The following is a 16,470-nucleotide window of genomic DNA, read 5'->3' as shown; positions in this document are numbered from 1 at the left end:
ATGAGGTAAAGCTCATTGAGGAAGGATAGATAATTGGTCATCCAGGCAACAGCAAAAACTGACAGTTCAATGGCTTAATGTTTACAATAAAATGTCCCAGAATCAAAATGGTCACATCAAAATATATATTCATAGAACAATGGTCTAGTTGATAATATCAGTTGCATGGTATGGAAAAGCAGGAAAAAAGATTAAAGTGTTAAGAGATAGATAAGAGTCTAGAAATTTTCTCAGGCATCAGTAGGGTAACAGAGCGGCTTTTGAGCAGTAAAATTAGAACATCACTACGAAAGTAGGATTTAAGCAAGATTTGTCAGCCATATTCAGTCTGGCTTAGAGGAAGAAAATCCCATATTCCGGGGCTCATTAAAAGATTACTGCAGCCTTACTTTAGCCTCTCGTTTAGGCCTCATATTACCTTACTCTGCAGATTCATAGTAGGGTAATGTGAGGCCTAAAGGAGAAGATCCCCAGAAGTATGAAAGGGGGTGATGACCAACTGGGCTCAGCAGATAGCAAAAGGCTCAAAAAGTTGACCCCAAGTTTTTGATCATAAATGCCTGGAAGAACATCTTATCTATTGACAAGAAGCCATTTTGAAGAGAAGAATGTTGTTTTACTTTGAAAATATTAATTTTGAAATGATAAGAGATATCCAAGTGGTAATATACAGGAAGGCAGGAGTGCATCAAAACTTCAAAGAGTCTGCTACCAGACCTTGATTAATGTGTAAAATTTATTTAGCTCTAACAGAGGCTTATATGATTATGTCTGTTAGAGGAAGTGTCAAAACAAGAGTGCCTACAGTGTGATGGACAACAGGTAGCCACTGAATGAGGGAAAGATGGAGTAAGAGGTATAATACTTGTGTAAAAATGGGGGACTTAACTGGTATGCAAGAAATCTTTTCCTCTTAAGTATTTAAGTCAATAAGATGTCACATGAGACTTTTTCCTATCTTGGAATTGTGGTTAAAGGCAATGGCTGAGAAGAACCCCCTATTTTGAGAGAGAAGGTGGACATATCTCAGGACTTACCAAAAGGCAGCAAAGAAATGAGACTATGGAATGTACCACTGGAGCAGGAGCTGAGAGGGAAATAATGAGAGAGTAGGTTAACAGTGCATCTCTGGGGATAGGAAGGGTCCTAGCAGAACTCTGAAGGACCCACAAAAGCAATCCCATAGAGCAGAAAATATCCGCAGAGCACACTGGTACTGGATAACCGCAGCACTTTCCATGGATGAAAGCTTTCTCCTCTTTGCCTCTACATCTTTTTTCCCTGTCCCAACCTGGTGTTACCAAGAGTAACGCAGTGGGGGAGAGAAGAAGATGGAGAATAGCATGTTGGAACAGTGAAGAATTGAGCTTTGTCAATTTTTAACTGCTAATCTGTAAAATTCTTGGGTTATGGCATACTAAGAAAGAGAGGAACCTAAAATTGGATGAGAGATTGGATTTTGTTTTAGATTTATTTTTAATATTTCAAAATAATTCTATTCTGCTATTATTCAGGTATGGCCAGAAAAGCTATCGAACTGGTCTGAGAGGACAGAGAATAGAGATCTGGCAGAATGGCTTGAGGGCAGCAGAAGATGAAAAAACCCTGACTTTATTGTATTCTACTTAGTTCAGCTCATTCAACAAAAGAAGCAAGAGAGGTCAGGGCAGTGAATATTTCTACTCACATAGTGACATAAAGCTTAAGGGAAATCAGTGAGTGGTATTTCAACTGGGTAAATTTCTTTTTTCAATTTACAAAACTTATTTTTTAAATCAGTATTGATCTTTTAATACCTTCGTATATGTTTAGAGTTATATCAAAGTATGTTGCCAACAAAAATGTGTAGAGAATCACTGTGGAAGGGAGTAAAAGACATGGAACTAGAAATGGGTGGGATACTGAGGCTGAGCAGTTTTTAAAAATCATCAGTAGATAGGTGACTGAGAGGACCTTTCCCTTAACAGAGAAATAATGAGAGAGCAGGTGAAGAGTACATCTCTGGGAGTGAGAAAGGTCCCAACAGGAGAACTCTGAAGGACTCACAAAAGCACTACCACAAAGCACAAAGTGTCCACATGTTCTTGGGTCACCCCTAAAGTACTTGCCTGCCACTACACAAAGACAAGACTCAATGGCACCTTCTCCCTTTATCCCAATTTGTATTAACTGTTTTCAGTGACCACCTTTAGGGAGAAGAAACCATATAAACTTATCCTTAGGTCACTGTTCTAAAGGTGTCTCTTTTGAAAGACTTTGCAAAAATTCATAATTTTCAACAAATGTTGGGATGTTTCTAGGCCCAGTCAATCCAAGAGCCTGGAGAAAATTTTTATTTAAAGAATGTCAATTTGGAAGTTTTTGTAGGGTAATAGTAGTTCTGCAAAGCCCAGGTCTTCTTGGTCTTTGGAGAAAATTCACTATTACATTGGTTAAATTCCCTACACCTCTGTTTCTTCATTGAAAGACAAGACATATTAATACAATTGACCCTGTGTATCCATGAATTCCTTATCTGTGTATTTAACCAATCACAGATTGAAAATATTTGGGGAGAAAAAACAATAAAATATACAAATTAAAAACAATATAGTATCACAATTATTTCCATAGCATTTGCATTTTACTAGGCATTATAAGTAATCTAGAGAGTTAAAGCATAAAGGAAGATGTGCATAAGTTATATGCAGTAGTACATTATTTAATATAAGAGATTTTGGCATTGTTGGATTTTGGTATTTGCAGGAGAGGGGGCCACTGTCCTGGAACCAGTCTCCCAGGGGTACCAAGGAACAACTGTATTTAACAAGTTTGTGCAAGGATTGAATAAAATAATGCATAGCATTGCTACAGGGCTTCAGATGATTTGGAGTCCCCATACCTTTCCAACTTTATCTTATACCAACTTGTTTCTTTGTTCATTATCTTCCTGGAACTTGCTCAAATGCACAAAGCTGTTTCCCACCTCAGGGCTGTTGCATGTGTTGTCTCTCTACATGTAATTTTTTTTTTTCCTAACCACTAGGCTACTAGGGAACATACGATTTTGTGACTTCAGCTCCTTGTTCCCTCATGTCTCTCAGCTCAAATGTTACCCTCTCAGAGAGGTCTTTCCTGGCCTTCTACCTAAAGTTGCCTTTGCTGGATATTTGATATCTCATAACCTTGCTTATATCTCTCCAAGCATTTTTTTTACAATCTAATTATTTTGTCCATTTATGTATTTGCTTCGCTATTTTCTGTCTCCTCTCACTGGTTTTCAAGATCTTTGAGATAAAAACTTTGTTGATCTTGTTTACACACTGCTCAAGGTAGCTAGCACAGTTCCTGGCATGCAGTAGACACTCAATATTTGTCAACTGAATGACATGAGCCTTCTCTGTGTACAAGTCTATGGGAAGGTTAGATTGAACACTTCAAAATAGTGAACAAATTTAAGAGATATGGGAGAAAAAATTGTTCAAGCATATTCATATGGAGGCAAAAGAAAACTCTCTGCAGGAAAGGTTCCAAAGGCCAGGGTTTGTTCAGAAAGGAAGACAAGCCAGGATCTCTAACTGGGGCAGACAATAGCCTGCTATTTTCTGACCCCAAAGGTGACTCCTGTCAAGGCAGTGGCATGAATTCTCATTTGGCAGAACATTTTCAGACCAGATGAACCATGCCAAACCAGAGGCCTGGAACCAAAAACACCATTTGAGTTATGTTATTTCATAGGAGAAGCTGAAGTTATTTCACAGGTTAATACCATCATTTCTTGGTATTTGGAGCTAAAACATCTTCAAGCCATAATTTTTCATCTTCAAATTAATCGGAGACCCATATGGCATCCTGGCTGAACCAGTATATGCTACTGGGAAGAAGAGGCATTGCCTGGCATGGCCCTAGCTGACACAGGCCCAGGTGTGCTGGCCTCAGGACTCATTTCTTGAGGAGACTGGGCACATTTAGCTGCACACTTGTGCCTGACTCCATAGGCGTATCCAGAACCTCACAGTTGCTATTAACATCCTGGCTCAGTATACACAGAATGCTTCTTTGCATTTTATTTCCTACTCTTGGTAGGCAGAACATTTGCTTTTCACTTTGGAAGAGGTGTGTCACTTGTAAGGCTGGTAGAGTAGACTGGAAGGGCAGTAGACTTTGGGTTTGCATACAGTTCTTTGGCTTTACCACTTACGAATTCCAAGATTTTGGCAAAGTCACTTAACCTTACTGAGTATCAATTTTCTCCTCAATAAATGGAGAAGATATTACCAAATAGAATATTTCTGAAGATCCAATGAGATAGTACTTGTGAATATGTTTGACACATAAATATTTCCTTCTCCTCTCCCTTTCTTCTTCTTTCTTTTCCTCCTAGTTTTCATATAAAAAAGGTTCCTTTCTGATTACCAGGAGACAGCACTGGGTAGTGGTCAGAAATTTTGGCTCTCAAGCCAAGTAGACTTCAGTTTATATCCCAAAGTTTTCTGTACTAGCTTGCAATCTTGAACAAGCCATTTAAACTCTTTGTATCTTCATTGTTTTAACGGTCAAATAACCACAGTGATAATCCTACTTTATAAGCGTATTCTAAGAATCACACGATTTGAGGTGCCTGACTCATGGTAAGTGCTCAATAAATATCAACCATCTCAGTCCCCAACCTATACCTTCAACTGACTACCCAAAAACATGGAGGGAGACTTTAATAAAAGCAAACTATAAGTTGGGAGTAAGTGGCTTTGATTTTCTTATCTAATGCAGAGAAATCTTCATTTCTTTAGGCATTGCCTTGGGGTTAGTATCTCCTCTCTCCGAGACCCTGATCATTTTTTGTGGTGACTCAAAAATGAAGGAGCAAAGAGAGAAGAACAATGTTAGTATGTCAAGTGTTATAGGCAGAATTTGGGCCCCCATGACCTTTTCTCTGTCTCATGTTACACTCATGCAAATGTTAACATTATGTGAGAAAAGAGACTTCGCAGGTTTAAATAAGGTTATTAATCAGTGGACATTAAGTTAGAGAGATTGAATGATTCTTTTAAAGCAGAGCAGGAAATCTGTGATATTAAAAACATGAGAAGGATTCTTTCTACTGTTCTTAGCTTGAAGATGAAGGAGACCATGTTTCACAGACATAGAGACCTCAATTCTACAACCACAGGAACTAAATTGTGTCAACAGCCAATGAGCCTCAAAGAGAATTCTGGCCCTGGAGAGGCTGAGAACCACAGCCCTGGCTGACACCTTGATTTTACTCCTGTGATACCCTAAGTAGAGAATCCAGCCATGCTGTGCTGGACTTCTGACCTACTGAAACTGCAGGGGAATAAAGGGTGTGGTTTTTAAGCTATTAAGTTTTTAGTAATTTGTTATTGAATCAATGGAAAACCAAATACACCACGTGTGTAAATTTCCCTGAAGCAGAAAATATAACATGAAAAATTAAACACTTCAGGAAAGAAGTGTCCCCTGATGAATATAGTACTTTGGATCTGAGGTAGACAGTAGAACACTTCTACCCAGAATCCCAGAGGTTAGGATTTTGAAACCTTCCCGTTGTTCTTTGCTGCCAGCTCCTCTGAACTCCCTCACTACCATTATATAGTTTCATTGTAGTGCTTTTCAGTCTCTTGTAATTCTTTATGTGATCATCTTCACAATGTATGAATGTCTTAAGGGGAGAGACTGTGTGATTTACTTTTGTCCCTCCAAAACCTAGCATGGAATCTCACACAGTAAAGACATTCAAGATATGTTTGTTAAATGAAACAATGAATGAATATGTGAAAGAATAAATAAACTATAGAAACCAAGACCCCCAAAGCTAAAGTATTTGTTAGGGTCACAGAGTAAATTTTAGTTTTAAATTTACATGCATAAAAATTTTTTATTTATTTTTTTTCAACTTTTATTTTAGATTCAGAGGGTACACGTGTAGGCTTGTGACAGGTATATTGCAGGATGCTGAGGTTTGGGTTATGAATGATGCTGTCACCCAAGTAGTGAGCACAGTACCCAATAGGTAGTTTTTCAGCCCTTGCCCTCTTCACCCTCTCCCTACTCTAGTAGTTCCCAGTGTCTTTGTTCCCATCTTTATGTCCAGGTGTACCCAATGTTTACCTCTCAATTGTAAGTGAGAACATGTGGTATTTGGTTCTCTGCTTCTACATTAATTAACTTAGGATAATGGTCTCCAGCCATACCCATGTTGCTGCAAATGACAAAATGTCATTTTTTTTATGGCTACATAGTACTTCATGGTGTATATGTAGCATATTTTCTTTATCCAATATACCACTGATTGGCACCTAGGTTGATGCCATGTCTAAATAGTGCTGTAACGAACATATGAGTGCATGTATATTTTTTGGTAGAACAATTTATTTTCTTTTGGGTATATACCTAGTAATGGGATTGCTAAGTTGAATAGTAGTTGTAATTTTAATTTTTTGAGAAATCTACAAACTACTTTTCACAGTGACTGAACTTATTTAAATTCCTACCAACAGTATATAATTGTTCCCTTTTCTCCGCAGCCTTGCCAACATCTGTTATTTTTTGACTTTTTAGTGATAGCCATTCTGACTGGTGCGAGACGATATCTTATTACAGTTTTGAGCTGGAAGGGGCCTTAAGAGAATGTTTTGCCTTTAAGGGAGTAACTAAACCACATGATTAGGCTTCTTTAAAATCTCCAGGATTGTTACATAGGTATAGATATGCCATGGTGGTTTGCTGCATCCATCCCCCGACACCTACATTAGGTATTTCTCCTAATGTTATCCCTCCCCGATCTCCTCACTTCCTGCTATCCCTCCCCTAGCCACCCACCCTGACAGACCCCAGTGTGTGATGTTCTCCTCCCTGTATCCATGTGTTTTCATTGTTCAACACCCACTTATGAGTGAGAACATGCGGTGTTTGGTTTTCTGGTCTTGTGTCACTTTGCTGAGAATGATGGTTTCCAGCTTCATCCATGTCCCTGCAAAGGACATGAACTCATCCTTTTTTATGGCTGTATAGTATTCCATGGTGTATATGTGCCACATTTTCTTTATCCAGTCTATCCTTGATGGGCATTTGGGTTGGTTCCAAGTCTTTGCTATTGTAAACAGTGCCACAATGAACATACATGTGCATGTGTCTTTATAACAGAACGATTTATAATCCTTTTGGTATATACCCAGTAATGGGATTGCTGGATCAAATGGTATTTCTATTTCTAGATCCTTGAGGAATGGCCACACTGTCTTCCACAATGGTTGAACTAATTTACACTCCCACCAACAGTGTAAAAGTATTCCTATTTCTCCACATCCTCTCCAGCATCTGTTGTCTCCAGATGTTTTAATGATCGCCATTCTAACTGGCATGAGATGGTAGCTCATTGTGGTTTTGAATTGGATTTCTCTAATGACCAGTGATGATGAGCATTTTTTCATATGTTTTTTGGCCGCATAAATGTCTTCTTTGAACAGTGCCTGTTCATATCCTTCACCCACTTTTTGATGGGCTTGTTTTTTTCTTGTAAATTTGTTTTAGTTCTTTGTAGATTCTGGATATTAGCCCTTTGTCAGATGGGTAACTTGCAAAATTTTTTCCCATTCTGTTGGTTGCCAGTTCACTCTAATGATTATTTCTTTTGCTGTGCAGAAGCTTTTGGGAGTGGGGAGATTGGGGAGGGATAATATTAGGAGAAATACGTAGTGTAGGTGATGGAGGGATGGAGGCAGCAAACCACCATGGCATGTGTATACCTATGTAACAATCCTGCAGGATCTGCACATGTACCTCAGAACTTAAAGTATAAAAATAAATAAAAAAATAAAAAATAAAATCTCCAGGAATACAGGCACTATAACGTTCATTCCTAGCTCATCTCCAATGATCCATTCATTCTGGGTTCCAGAGGATCTGTAGAATATAGGAAGCCTGACTTCATGTGTCTTTCAGGATGTGTAAAGCATCTCTTTATCCTTAGAAAATATCTCCTTCTGCCTTTTATTCTTACTCCAGCTATATTTGGTTTCTATTACCTTTACATGAGGAGTTCTAATAAATATACTACCTGAAATTTCTCCCTGTAATCACATAATTCCTTTCTGGGTCGGGGGAGGGGTATAAAAGTCCTATAGAACTGCTATTTATTTAATAATTATTTTGTATCAGTAAAGACTACCAAACCACATTCATGGTTTCCAAGAATTTGGGGTTCTGGAACCTAGACATTCCCTCTGAACACAAGACTCCTTGAATGAGTAGTTTTCCCTCTAGAGCTCCTCACTGGGTGGGACAAGGCTTTGTAAGACTGGCCTTACTATCAGAGGCTCTCCCTGTGCAATTCTGCTTCTTTCTTATGTTTCTTATGTTTTACAGGCATTTCCCCCCAATAAACTACTTATTCTCATAACTTCATCTCAGTGTCAGCTTCCTAGAAGACCCAAACAACTTGGATGGACTTCAAAGGAAAATAGAGGGAGCATTATCATTTATTTACTAAATACATATTGGCCATCAGTAATGGTAAGGAACTATCCTAAACACCAATTTTATCAGGAAACAAAATGTAATTTCTTTCCTTATGAAAGTTACAGCCAAGTAGAAATAGCATTAGACAAATAATTACACAATAGCAATTAAACTAACAGTCCTGATTGTGGTATTAAGAAAAACACAAGGAAAAAGTAGAAGGAAAGGTATATCAGGAAGATTACATATCATAGTACATTTGGTATCATTGAAACATTAAAACCTACTTTCTTCTTTAAAATGTCAACTTTTACTATGGATTAAAGAGTACACATGGAGATTTGTTACATGGGTAAATTGTATGACACTGAGGCTTTGAGTCCTAATCATCCCATCACCCAGGCCATAAGCATAGTGCCCAATGGGTGGTTCTTCAGCTCATGCCCCACTCCATTTCTCCCCTGCCTAGTGGACCCCAGTGTCTATTGTTCCCATCTTTATGATCGTGTGTATTCAATGTTTAGCTCCCACTTATAAGTGAAAAATTATGGTATTTGGCTCTCCATTTTTGCATTAGGTCTCTTAGAATAATGAATGGTCTCCAGCTTTATGCATATTTTATAACGGTCTCTAGCTTTATCTATATTGCACAAGGGGCATGATTTTGTTCTTTTTTATGGCTGCATAGTATTCCATGATGTATATGTACCACATTTTCTTTATCCAATCCACTGTTGATGGGCACTTAGGTTGATTCCATGTCCTTGCTATTGTGAATAGTGCTGCAATGAACATAGGGGTGCATGTGTCTTTATGATAGAATGAATTATGTTCCTTTGGATATATATACCCACAAATGAACAAAGGTTCTATTTTTAAGTTCTTTTTGAGAGATTTTCAAACTGCTTTCCACAGTGGCTGAACTAGTTTGCATTCTCACCAATGAAGTATAAACTTTTCCTTTTCTTTGCAGCCTCATCAACATCTATTGTTGTTTGACTTTTTAATAATTGCCATTCTAACCAATGTGAGATAGTATCTAATTGTGATCTTATTTGCATCTCTCTGATGACTAGTGACATTGAGCATTTTTTCATATATTTTTTGGCCACTTGTATGTCTTTTTTTTTTTTTTTTTTTGAGACGGAGTCTTGCCCTGTCGCCCAGGCTGGGGTGCAATGGCACGATCTTGGCTCACTGCAATCTCCACCTCCTGGGTTCAAGCGATTCTCCTGCCTCAGCTTCCTGAGTAGCTGGGACTTCAGGTGTGTGCCACCATGCTGGCTAATTTTTTGTATCTTTAGTAGAGACAGGACTTCACCATGTTGGCCAGGTTGGTCTCAAACTCCTGACCTCATGATCTGCCTGCCTCAGCCTCTCAAAGTGCTGGGATTGCAAGTGTGAGTCACCATGCCTGGCCTTTACTTGTATGTCTTCTTTTGAGAAGTGTCTGTTCATGTTCTTTGCCCAGTTTGTAATTTGATTGTTTGTTTTTACCTTGTTGCTTTAAGTTTTTTGTAGATCGTGGATATTAGATCTTTGCCAGATCCATAGTTTGTAAATATTTTCTCTCATTCTCTAGGTTGTCTGTTTACTCTGTTGGTAATTTCTATTGCTGTACAGAAGCTCTTTAGTTTAACTGGGTTCCATTTGTCAACTTTTGTTTTTGTTGCAATTGCTTTTGGAAACTTAGACATAAATTCTTTGCCAAAGCCAATGTCAAGAAGTATATTTCCTAGGTTTTCTTCTATGACTTTCATAGTGTGAGGGTTTAGATTTAATGCTTTAATCCATTTTGAATTAATTTTCATATAGTGAGAGGTAGGAGTCCAGTTTTCTTCTTCTGCATATGTCTAGCCAGTTATCCCAGTACCATTTATTGAATAGTAAGTCCTTTCCCCATTGCTTATTTTTGTTGATTTTGTCAAAGATCAGATGATTGTAGGTCTGTGAGTTTACTTCTGGGTTCTCTATTCTCTTCCACTGGTCTATGTGCCTGTTTTTGTGTCTGTACCATACTGTTTTGATTACTGTAGGCTTCTAATATAGCTTGCAGTCAGACAATGTGATGTCTCCAGTTTCGTTCTTTTTGCTTACAATTGTTTTGGCTATTTGGGCTCTATTTTGGTTATAAATAAACTTACAGTCAATTTTTCTAATTCTGTGAAAAATGACATTGGTATTTTGATAGAAATAGTGCTGAATCTGTAAATTGCTTTAGACAGTGTGGCCATTTTAATTATACTGATTCTTTGAATCCATGAGCATGAAATATTTTTCTGTTTATATCTGTCACTTCTTATTTCTTTCAGAAGTGTTTTGCAGTTCTCCTTGTAGAGGTCTTTTACTTCCTTCATTAGATGGATTCCTAGATATTTCATTTTCCTCTTAGCCATTGTAAAGGGGATTGTTTTCTTGATTTGGGTCTCAGCTAGAACACTATTGGTGTATAAAAATGCTACTGATTTTGGTACATTGATTTTGTATCCTGAAAGTTTACTCAATTCATTTATCAGGCCCAGGAGACTTTTAGCAGAGTCTTTAGGGTTTTCTAGGTATAGAATCATATCATCAGCAAAGAGGGATATTTTGGCTTCATCTATTCCTCCTCAGATGCCTTTTATTTCTTTCTTTTGTCTGATTCCCCTGGCTAGGACTTCCAGTACTATGTTGAATAGGAGTGGTGAGAGTAGGCATCCTTGTCTTGTTCCAGTTCTCAAGGAGAATGGTTCCAGATTTTGCTCAGTCAGTGTGATGTTGGACTTTGTCATAGATGGCTCTTATTATTTTGAAATATGTTCCTTCAGTGCCTAATCTGTTGAGGGTTTTGATCATGAAGGAAAGTTAGATTTTTAAAAAGGCTTTTCCTGTATCTATTGAGATGATCTTATGGTTTTTGTTTTTGATGAGCTTTTTGTGGTGAATCACATTTATTGATTTGTGTATATTGAACCAAGTTTGTGTCCCAGAAATAAAGCCTATTTGATCATGGTAAATTAGCTTTTTGATGTGCTGCTGGATTTAGCTTGCTAGTATTTTGTTGAGGATTTTTACATCTATTTTCATCAGGGATATTGGCCTTAAATTTTCTTTTTTAATTGTGTCTCTGCCAACTGGTGGTATCAGGATGATGCTGGTTTCATAGAATGAGTTAGAGAGGAACCCCTCTTCCTTGATTTTTTGGAATAGTTTCAATAGGATTAGTATCAGTTCTTTGTACATCTGGTAGAATTCAGCTGTAAATACATCTGGTTCAGGGCTCTTTCTGATTGGTAGGTTTTTAAATTACTGATTCAATTTCCAAACTTCCTATTGGTCTGTTCATGTTTTCAGTTTCTTCCTGATTCAATCTTAGGAGGTTGTGTTTCTAGGAATGTATCCATTTCCTCTAGGTTTTCTAATTTGTGTGCCTAGAGGTGTTTATAATAGTCTATGAAGATCCTTCCTATTTCTGTGGGATTGGCTGAAATGTCATCTTTGTCATACCCAATTACACTTTTTTGAATCTTCTCTTTTTTTCTTTAAACCTCCTGCTTTCTATGTTAATTACAGTCCTCATTTAGGACTCTGAGTCTGAAAATTGTGGTACTTCCTTCATAAGTATAGGATGAGGAAGACTTGAACTGGCATAATTGTGTGTGAAAAAAATATATTAGGGATTTTTAAAAAAGCAGAAGTTTAACTTGAACAAACTGCTTAAAAATAATAAAAAATAAAGTAAAGACCCCATCATCAGGAGTACAATGAGTTAATTTCAGGCAGTAATTGTTCCTTTCCACTTTGCACTGGTCACACATCATCTGGAATCTTGGGTTTAGTTCAAGGGTCCCTTTGTAAAAAAAAATTTAAGAACAGGAGCAAATTTGACTCAGTGGAGGGCAAAAGAATGGAGAGAAGGCCTTGAATCCATATGGCAGAAGAGCTTATGGATATTAATACAGAAGCAGACCAGAGTATGGTGAGGCATTATATCCAACTTTAAATAAAAGACTGCCCTGTGTAATTAAAAATAAAAACAAAATCTCAAATAAGCTTGATTCTCATTTCTACTAAGGGTAGAACTAGGAGCAATGAGTAGAAACTATAAAGAAAGCAGATTACAGCTCAATAAAGAAGAAAAAATGAAAATTCATTTTCTGAAGACTGTAACTGCCATCAGTAGAATTAGCTCATTCATGAAGCAGTAAGTCCCTTCACCCATAAAAAGAGAGGAGCCCACCTAGTAGGGCTTCCTGCAAGTAGTTGATATTGCATTTTAAAATACTAAAAATCACGGCTATAAAATGTCTGTAAGAGACTGTAAGAAAATTCTGTATCATTTGAGGCTATATATATAAGACAAGAGGAGGAATGAAGGTGGGGCTAAATTGGCACAGCACGCTCTGCCAACCCATATTTAAATAGAGTTTATCTAAAAGCTCTATGTCAGAGCAAGATGGCAGAATAAAATGCCCCAGCCCTCATTTCTCCCCAGAGACCCTGACAACAATATATAGTACAAAAGTTCTTTACGAGAACTCCAGAAATCAGTTAAGAAGTCACAGTACCCCAAGCAAGCATAAAGCCAAGAATAGCTGCATTTAAATGGATAATAAAAGCCATTGCATTTCACCCATGATAACCCTTCCTTCCAAGCTAGCACAGCTAAGTGCTTAGTGTAATCAGGAAAAAAAAGAATGTCCAAATTGTGGCTTCTGTCTCAGGAAAGAGAAGACTGAAATGTAGTCCAATGTTGCAGCTTTTCAGGGGCTGCCTGAGGGACTGGTTTCTGTCTCATCTGACTCGGAGTGTTGACAGGGAACTGGCATACTTTAGATGTATGGGAGCCACTGAGGAAAAAATAAAGGAGAGCTAGGCAGCTTGTTGCTACATTTCACAAACCTGCAGTATACAGACAGATACCATTGGAAAAAAAGATATGGGCTTCTAAAAAAGAAACCAGAAAACCTCTCTAATTAGGAAAGTAAATGCACAAGCTCAGAGAAAACACATTCCTGAAAAATGGTTGAGAGGACTCTAGCATCTCTAGCCAGGCTGATTGGTGTCTTCCTCTGTACAAAAACAGTCTATAAAGAATGAGAGAGGTGGTTGTTTTTCGAATGCCCAAATCCCAGCAGCAACAATAACAACAAAACATATGAAGAAGCAGGAAAACATGGCTCAATCAAAGGAACAAAATGAATCTCTAGAAACTGCTCAGAAAGAAACAAAGGCATATGAATTCTTTAAAAGCAATGTAAAATAATATCTTAAGGAACCTCTATGAGCTATATAAGAATGCATATAGGCAGTTAAACAAAATCATGAAAATTTTGTTTAACTAAAAGCTAAAGGATACAATAACTGAATTTAAAAATTCACTTGTGAGGTCCAACAGAAAACTTAATCAAGTAGAAGAAAGAATCAGCAAACTCAAAGACAGGTACTTAGAAATTATTAAGCCAAAAGCACAAAAAATAAAAAAGGAGAAAGGAGAAAAAGCAAAGGGACTTGTGGGACACTATCAAGTGGGCCAGTATTGCATTATAAAACTTACACATTGAGAAAAGAGAGAGAATAGTGAGCTTATATGAGGAAATAATGGTTGTAAGCTTCCCAAATATGCAATCTAAAGAAGTCCACAACAAGATACATTATAATCAAACTGTCCAAAGGCAAAGACAATGAGAATTTGGAAACAGAAAGAGAAAATTGACTTGTCATATGCAAGGAAATTCCATAAATTATTAGTAGATTTCTCAGCCAAAACATTAGGGAATGGGATTATACAATCAAGGTGCTGAAAATAAACAACCTGCCAAACAAGAATACTATAACTGGCAAAAGTATTCTTCAAAAATGAAGGAGAAATATCTTCTTTTGTTATCTTCCTAGATAAACAAAAGCTGAAGTTCATCAAAACTAGACCTGTCTTGCAAGAAGTGCTAGAGTCCTTAAAGTTAAAAGAAAGACATGAGACAGCAACACCAAGGTATAAGAGAAAAATAAAAATCTCTGGAAAAGGTAAATATATCAACAAATACAGAATCCTGTAACACAATAATGGTAGTGCATAAATCACTTTTGAAAATTTTATTTCCTTATTAATACATAATAGGTATTTATATGTTGGAGGTACATGTTAACAATTTAATAGGTTCATATAATTTATAAAGATCAAATCAGTGAAATTGGGATATTCATTGCCTTAAATATTTGTCTTTATGCTAGAAACATCTGAATTATTTTCTTCTAGCTATTTTAAAATATAGAATAAGTTATTGTAAACTGTAGTTACCATACTGATCTATCAAACACTAGGTCCTGTTTATCAAACTGTATGTTTCTATTCATTAATCAACCACACTTCATTTCCCCCATCTTCCCTATCTTTCCTGGCCTTTGATAACCACCAATCTATACTAAAGCTTTCAGGAGATCCACTTAACTCCCACATATGAGTGAGAACATGCAATATTTTTCTTTCTCTGCTTGGCTTATTTTATCTAGCATAATTCCCTCCGGTTCCATTCATGCTGCTACAAATGACAGGATTTCATTTTTTATGACTAAATAATATTCTATGATGTCTATATATCATGTTTACTTTATCTATTAATCCAGTGATGGACACTTATTTTGATTTTATATTTTGGCTATTATGAATAGTGCTGCAATAAATGTGGGAGTACAGATATCTCTTTGATACATTGATTTCTTTTCTTTGAGATATATATCCAGTAGTAGAATTGCTGTATCATACAGTAGTTCTATTTTTGTTTTTCTTTTTGAGAAAACTTCAGTTTTCCACAGTGACTGTGTTAATTTACATATCCACCAATGGTGTACTAGTGTTCCCCTTTCTCCACATCTTCATCAGCATTATTTCCTGTCTTTTTTATAGAAAATCTGTGAAAAATAAGTTGGCATAAATGTATGAATTTATATCTGGATTACCTATTCCATTCCATTGGTCTATGTGTCTGTATTTATTCTAGTACCATGCTTATTTGTTTACCATAGCTTTGTATCATACTTGGAAGTCAAGTAACATGATGCTTCCAGCTTTGTTATTTTTTGATCAGTATATTGCTTTGGCTATATGTGCTCTTTTGTGGTTCCATATACTTTTTAGGAAAGTTTTCTTCTATTTCTGTGAATGACATTGATATTTTGAAAGATATTGCATTGATTCTGTATTAATTTTTGTAATTCATTAACATGGAATATCTTTCCATTTCATTGTGTCTTCCTCAATATCTTTCATGAGTCATTATAGTTAACCTTGTATAGAACTTTCACTTCTTTGGTTAAGTTAATTTAGAGGTATTATATATTATTTGAAGAACAAACTATTTGTTGGTAGTTTCTTTTGCTGTGAAGAAGCTCTTTAGTTTAATTAGAGCCAATTTGTCAATTTTTGCTTTTGTTGCAATTGCTTTTGACATTTTTGTCATGAAATCTTTGCGCATTCCTATGTCCTTAATGGTATGCCTAGGTTATCTTTCAGACTTGTATTGCTTTGAGTTTTACATTTAAGTTTTTAATGCGTCTTAAGATGGTTTTGTATATGGTGTAAGAAGGAATCCAGTTTCAACCTTCTGCATATGGCTAGCTAGTTATCCTAGCACCATTTGTTGACTAAGGAGTCTTTATCCATTGCTTGTTTTTTTCAGCTTTGTCAAAGATTAAATAGTTGTAGGTATGCAGCCTTATTTCTGAGCTCTTTATTTTGTTCCATTAGTCTATGTGTTTGTTTTTATACTACTACCATGCCGTTTTCATTACTGTAGCCTTGTAGTATAGTTTTAAGTTGGGTAACATGGTGCCTCCGTCTTTGTTCTTTTTGCTTAGAATTGTCTTGGCTCTTTGGACCTTTTTGTTCTATATGAAGTTCTATATGAATTTTAAAATAGTTATTTCTAATTCTTCAAAGGATGTTATTGGTAGTTTGATAGAAATAGCATCTGTATATTTTTTTGGGCAGTATGGTCATTTTAATAATATTCATTTTTTTGTAGGTGATGATAATCT

General features: G+C 36.6%; 1 protein-coding gene across 3 annotated transcripts in view; it reads left to right on the top strand.

Moving 5' to 3' along the window:
* The window catches only part of METTL15 (methyltransferase 15, mitochondrial 12S rRNA N4-cytidine), a 308,377-nt gene that overhangs the window by 220,748 nt on the left and 71,159 nt on the right, over positions 1–16,470 (top strand). For 2 of the 3 annotated variants that reach the window (XR_010338340.1, XR_010338341.1), the window contains 2 exons: positions 8,365–8,511; positions 14,332–14,460. The exons of the other annotated variant lie outside the window; for it this stretch is intronic. The gene's annotated coding sequence lies outside the window, so the exon portion shown is untranslated. The remainder of the gene's footprint in view (positions 1–8,364; positions 8,512–14,331; positions 14,461–16,470) is intronic. 3 annotated transcript variants of the gene reach the window in all.

Source organism: Aotus nancymaae, unplaced genomic scaffold (assembly GCF_030222135.1).
Source record: "Aotus nancymaae isolate 86718 unplaced genomic scaffold, 86718_ANA_hifiasm-v0.15.2.pri h1tg000059l, whole genome shotgun sequence".
Lineage (NCBI taxonomy): Eukaryota > Metazoa > Chordata > Mammalia > Primates > Aotidae > Aotus > Aotus nancymaae.
Note: the sequence above shows the minus strand (reverse complement) of the source record. Positions and strands in the feature narration are given on the sequence as shown.